A 6516-nucleotide genomic window follows, 5' to 3' on the forward strand; every position below is an offset into this window, starting at 1 on the left:
AAAAAAAAAAAAAAAAGACTAGTGATTAATCAAGGTGTGGCCAGAGCACATTTCTATTACAGAACTGAAGGCGATGCCATTCTTAAATTCCAGACACATACTGAAGCACTTAAATTATGAGACTCCAAGACAAAAGCTCTCATTCCGTCATTGCCTACAGGATGAATCTCAGAGTCCTGCAAGAGGGTGCCCTAGAATACTCCTTCCTGGGACAGAACAATATGTATATTCAGACAACCATGGCAGGTACCATCTGAAATGAACTCTCACTCACCAATCCTCTTACCCCTAGGAGCTGAGCTTCTAAAGTGCACTGCACAGCTGGCGTGCACCACCAGGGTTAGCCATCTGCTGCACAGAGTGGGGTTTGGAGCTGAGTATGACTACCTCATACTCTTGCACATGCTACGCCATCAAAACCAGCAACACTTTCATCCTAAAATAATTCCAAATTTTCAACTGTATTTTGAATTAAGATGGACAGAAGAGAGACTGAGTATCTTACAGGTAATTAGCAGCTTGAGGGTGCCAGCTTCAAATTTTGGCCACTTAGGGCCAGTTGAAGGTGTAACAGTCTCAGAAATGGAACCAAGGGATGATTTCTTTCCTGCACGTCTGACTGTAAAATGAGAAACCAACCTTAGGTGACACTCTGAGCTTTCCGAACCTGGTAGTTTGCGAGGCTGGGTGCGGTGGCTCATGCCTGTAATCCCAACACTGTGGGAGGCCAAGGTGGGTGGATCACCTAAGGTCAGGAGTTTGAGACCAGCCTGGACAACACAGTGAAACCTCATCTCTACTAAAAATACAAAAATCAGCCAGGTGTGGTGCCAGGCGCCTGTAATCCCAGCTACTGGGGAGACTGAGGCAGGAGAATCCCTTGAACCTGGGAGGCAGAGCATGCAGTGAGCTGAGATTGCACCACTTTACTCCAGCCTGGATGACAGAATGAGACTGTCTCAAAAAAAAAAAAAAAAGAAGAAGAAGAAGAAGAAGAACCTGGTAGTTTGTGTGCCCCTCCTCCTCCTACCTCTCCCTACTTGCAGGAGAGCAGAAGGCAGGGAGCTCTGGGAAGACTGCTTTGCCCATTTCTGCTAACTGGGGAGTCAACTGGGTTAATAAACTAGAGGTAATACCACGGAGAGTTTTTAGAAGAAATGTATCTAATTATCAAATTTAAACTATTCACACTAAAGTGCAATGTATCAAATAGGTTTGACTCTCCCAAGGTGTTTTCACTTGATAACATATAAATCTCCTAACGCCCCTTAAATGGTGACTGTCCTGGGAAAGAGATGTGATAGGCTGAGGAGATGCCTAAAAGCCTTTGGACAGCTCTTCAGGCACTTTTAAGTACCTCCTTTCAACTACACCTCAACACTCCTCATTCATTTCTGCCTGATTACTCCAAATGGCCCAACAACTGGTGTTCTTCCCAGTGGTGACCCTTTTGCATTCTTCATGCAGCCATAAAGAGATGTCCCTAGAGTGCTGATTGGATATCTCTTCTGATTAAAATCCTTCAAATGGCTGCCCAAAGACCTCAAGACAAAAATAAAACTGTTAGCTTAGAAAACAGGGAGCTCTGGGAAGACTCCTTTGCCCATTTCTGTTCTGGTAATTGGGAGTCAACTGGGTTAATAAGCTAGAGGTAATACCACGGGAAGTTTTTAGAAGAAATGTATCTAACTATCAAATTTAAAGTATTCACAGTAAAGTGCCATTTATCAATGTGAGGCGGGATGCAGTGGCACATGCCTGTAATCCCAGCACTTTGGGAGGCCAAGGAGGGTGGATTTCCTGAGGCCAGGAGTTGGAGACAAGCCTGGCCAACATGGCAAAACGCCGTCTCTACTAAAAATACAAAAATTAGCTGGGTGTGGTGGTGCCTGCCTATAGTCCCAGCTACTGGGGAGGCTGAGGCAGGAGAATGGCATGAACCCGGGAGGCAGAGTTTGCAATGAGCTGAGATCGCGCCACTGCACTCCAGCCTGGGCTACAGAGCAAGACTCTGTCTCAAACAAAAACAAAAACAAAAACAAAAATTTGTGTTAATGTGTTCCTCGCTCATTTTCAGTGAACTTCATGTTTTGCTGAGCATTTATTTTTATATAAAGCATGCTTTGGATTGTAGATTTCTATGTGGGAAAGTTATCCTCTTCATACTAGCACAAATTTCAGGAGAGACCAGTAGAGAACAGTAAGGGAGAAAGGCACACTGGCAGTCATGTGAATCAAGACTGGTGATTAATGGGGAAAGAGGTGTAGCCAGAACACCTCTGCACTTCTATTGCAGAAATGAAGGCAATGTCATTCCTCAATCCTTAAATTCCAGACATATACTAAAGTGCTTAAATTATGCAGTGTTAATAATACAACCTCACAAGAATGAGTATTCAGTGGATCTATTTGATGTAGAAACTAAAAACAAATCCGAAAGACAGAGAGCCAGATAGAGTGATACAATGCCTCAATTAGAAACACAGATTTTTTACTTTTTTTTTTTTTTTTTGAGATGGAGTCTCACTCTGTCGCCAGGCTGGAGTATAGTGGCGCTCACCACAATCTCCACCATCCGGGTTCAGGCGATTCTCCTGCCTCGGCCTCCCGAGTAGCTGGGATTACAGGTGTGCGCCAGCTAATTTTGTATTTTTAGTAGAGACAGGGTTTCACGATGTTGGTCAGAATGGTCTTGACCTCCTGACCTCGTGATACACCTGCCTCAGCCTCCCAAAGTGCTAGGATTACAGGTGTGAGCCATGGCGCCCGGCAAGAAGCACAGATTTTTAAAATGGAAAGCTTGGTGTCGTGGCTCATGCCTGTAATCTCAGCACTTTGAGATGCCGAGGTGGGTGGATCACTTGAGCCCAGGAGTTCAAGACCAGCCTAGGCAACACAGCAAGAACCCATCACTACAAAAAAAAAAAGTTAGCTGGGCATGCTGGTGTGCCCCTGTAGTTGTAGTCCCAGCTACCAGGAGGCTGAGCAGGAGGATCCCTTGAGCCCTGGAGGTCAAGGCTGCAGTGAGCTGTGATCGTGCCACTGCACTCCAGCCTAGGTGGCAGAGCTAGACCCCGTCTCAAAAATAAATAAAAATTAAAAGTGGGGTGGCAGCACAAGATTATGAAGTTTATGTGTCACAGTAAGAACTAAGGCAATTCTTCAAGAGCAGGGATTCTTTTTCATCTTTGTTTTTCCTATGAGGTCTTATTAGTAACTATTAGTAACTATTCTTCCTCCAAGTAGGGCTTATAGGTTACTTTGTGGCAATTTCCCACCCTACAGGATACCCGAATTAAAATCCCTCATCTCTAGAAAAAAATATAAATTAATAAATATTGAATAACTGCAGACTAGAAGAAACAAATAAAATCCCTGATCTGCTTTTATCATTTATATAATCATGAATGAGGAGCTGGTTCAGTAACACTGACAAAATGTAGCTAATATTTCACATGACTAAAGACAAATCCCTGAGGATCTTCTGAGGTTCCATCCCAAAACTAAGCTCTCTCATCCCATAAATTATATCCAGGAGTAAAAACTCTCCATAAAAGATTAATCAAGAGACAGTAATCCAGACAACTTGAGTCATCACAAAGTAAGATTTCCGGAATTTTTTTTTTTTTTTTTTTTGAGACGGAGTCTCATTCTGTCACCCAGGCTGGAGTGCAGTGGCGCGATCTCGGCTCACTGCAAGCTCCGCCTCCCGGGTTCACGCCATTCTCCTCCCTCGGCCTCCCGAGTAGCTGGGACTACAGGCGCCCGCCACTGCGCCCGGCTAATTTTTTGTATTTTTTTTTTTAGTAGAGACGGGGTGAGCCACCGCGCCCGGCCTTTTTAATTGTATATAACAAGTTTAGGATTACTTTATCTTCATTTTTCTTGCTGGTAATTCTGTATAATCTTTTGAAAACTCCAATTTCATTATCAAAGAAAAAAATCTGAAAGACATTTTAAGATAAACTTAACTTTTAAAAAATTTTCAAAAACCCATGTTCAGAAACACTGTAACAAATGTTCATTGTAGAATGCTGGTAATTGAAATAGATATTGAATATCTACCTGAAATCAACTCTTTACATTCCGAAGTTGGTTTTTTTGTTTTTGTTTTTTTGTTGTTGTTGTTGTTTTGTTTTGAGACAGAGTCTCGCTCTGTTGCCCAGGCTGGAGTGCAGTGGCGCGATCTTGGCTCACTGCAACTTCCTCCTTCCAGGTTCAAGTGATTCTTCTGTCTCACCCTCCCGAGTAGCTGAAACTACACGCACACGCCACCACATGCGCCCAGCTAATTTTTGTATTTTTAGTAGAGACGGGGTTTCACCATATTGGCCAGGCTGGTCTCGAACTCCTAACCTCGTGATCCGCCAGCCTCGGTCTCTCAAAGTTCTAGGATTACAGGCATGAGCCACCACGCCCGGCCGGCCTACATTCCAAAGTTTAAAGCATTTAAATATGGGTTGGAAATGTCTGCCTACTGAACAACATTTGTACATATATAAATAACATTGTTTTTCCAAACTACATTTTTTTACTTCCCGAATTTAACCATAGTTTGGAATTTTTCAAAAATATTGTTTGTAAGATAAAACTTGAAAACTTTTTTCTTATTGTAGAAGACAAGCAATAACAACATAGTAAGAGTTGAGATCGTGTTTTTAATTCACTGTTACACACTGCCATCTAGCAGGAAGCGAGCAAGAGTTATTACAGCAATTTCAAAATTGGAACAGACCTGAATGATCACCTGAGGCTACCCAATCGCCTCTGGCTTCTCCTTACTCAGAACAAAGTTTTAAAACGGAGACTACGGTGCTGCTAGATTGGAGGCAGTGAAACTTCAGCGTTCAAAGAGCTGAGCTGCTTATTCAATGCGAGAAAGGCCTCCATTTGAGACTACGGTAGACCAGGGAGAAACCCTGCCCCAGTTGTAGTGTGACCTTACTAACAAGCCCGAGATTGATCGTGAGTTTCCTGGGTGTCTCATTGGAAAGAAGGATGTACGAAGGGAATAAAGTCCTGAAAGCCAACTTGCCTTACTCAAAACTGTGGCCAGCCAGAGCTGGATGCATTCCACAAACTAAATTAACAATCCAAGTCATTTCATGCATAAAACACTCTAACCAACTATTATTGCAGGGAGCTGCAGCAGGGAGCAGGGGGCAGGCTGTTGGGGCCGTGGTGTTAGAAAAAGTCATTTTGTGTGACATTTGCTTTATTTTAAAGAATCATTAAAAGATCCCCAGAAAATGTCATAAAATCACAGCAAGATTATTTCTATAGCTTACAAAAAATGAGCTCTGTTCTGAGGGTACTAATCGGGTGCAATATACCTAACACAGGGCTTGCAAATGGGATAACCCAGGCCTGCGGTTGCCGGTGCTTTCCTGGGGCATTTTCTCCATTAAATACACCGTATTCTCTGCAACTAGAAAGTCACAGCTGCTACGACTTCAACACAACATTCCTGCAACAAGTGATTATCTGGGAAGACCTGGGGGAGAACAAGGCAATTCGCGCCCCGCAAAGGCAGATTAGGTTCCGGAATGGACGGCCGCGGGCCTGGGGAGGAGGCCGATCCGGGCAGGCGGGGAGGCGCCGGGACCCCGCGCTCCTCCTGCGGGCTCCAGCGGAGGCTCCAGCCCGGCACTCGCCTCCCGCCTAGTGGATCGGGCTTCAATCTCAGGCAGTGGCTCTGCCTATGCGCCACTAAGTCTCCAAAACAGACTTGGATTATTTTGCACACACCATTCCGTCTCTTACACGCACCCCCTGCTCGGCACAGAGAGGGAGTTTCCTTAGGCTGTGACTCCCGGAGGTAGTGTCCCAGTTTCTGTGGGACCAGAAAAGCGTCTTTCCGTGTCTCAGCATCAAGCCCCTACCCCCACCAAGCGACCGCAGAGGCCAGATGAGATGCGCCGCTCGCACTCACCTCGCGCGGAGAAGGGTTCGCCCCGCGGACCGCAGCGCCGCTTCCTTTCTCCCTTAGAGCCCCAGCCTGGGCGCCGGGAAGACCCGGACAGCCGATCAGGAGCGGCGGAGGCGGCCGCGCGGGCGAGCTCGGGGCGCGTTCCGGCGGAGCCAGCCTGGATCCGGGTTTTCACTCGTGCCCTGTTCACAAGCTCGTGGGACCCGGGTTCTAAGAACACTGGGCCGCCCCCTGCTGATGATCCTGGTTCGCAGTCCGCCTGAGGCCACGGCCCTATGGAAAGTTCTCGGGAAGGCTGCGGGGGCCCTCTTCTTCAAGACACGGGAAACTTTCCGCTTCTCCAACTGGACTAGGACTGGAGCGCATTCAAAGTCACCTATTCAGGCCAGGCGTGGCAGCGGCTCACACCTGTAATCCCAGCACTTTGGGAGGCCGAGGCGGGCGGATCGCTTGAGCCCAGGAGTTGGATACCAGCCTGAGCAACATAGCGGGACCCTGTCTCTACAAAAAATACAAAAATTAGCCGAGTGTGGTGGCCCGTGCCTGTAGTCCCACCTACTGGGAGGCTGAGGTGGGAGGATCTCTTG

At 46.3% G+C, this 6516-nt stretch overlaps 1 protein-coding gene across 1 annotated transcript in view; it reads right to left on the minus strand.

The window, feature by feature from the left end:
• The window catches only part of FUT10 (fucosyltransferase 10), a 116099-nt gene extending 110084 nt beyond the window's left edge, over positions 1 to 6015 (minus strand). The window contains exon 1 of the mRNA XM_058433609.1: positions 5933 to 6015. The gene's annotated coding sequence lies outside the window, so the exon portion shown is untranslated. The remainder of the gene's footprint in view (positions 1 to 5932) is intronic.
• Between the last annotated feature and the right edge of the window lie 501 nt (positions 6016 to 6516).

Source organism: Hylobates moloch, unplaced genomic scaffold, assembly GCF_009828535.3.
Source record: "Hylobates moloch isolate HMO894 unplaced genomic scaffold, HMol_V3 SCAFFOLD_22, whole genome shotgun sequence".
NCBI classification, from domain to species: domain Eukaryota; kingdom Metazoa; phylum Chordata; class Mammalia; order Primates; family Hylobatidae; genus Hylobates; species Hylobates moloch.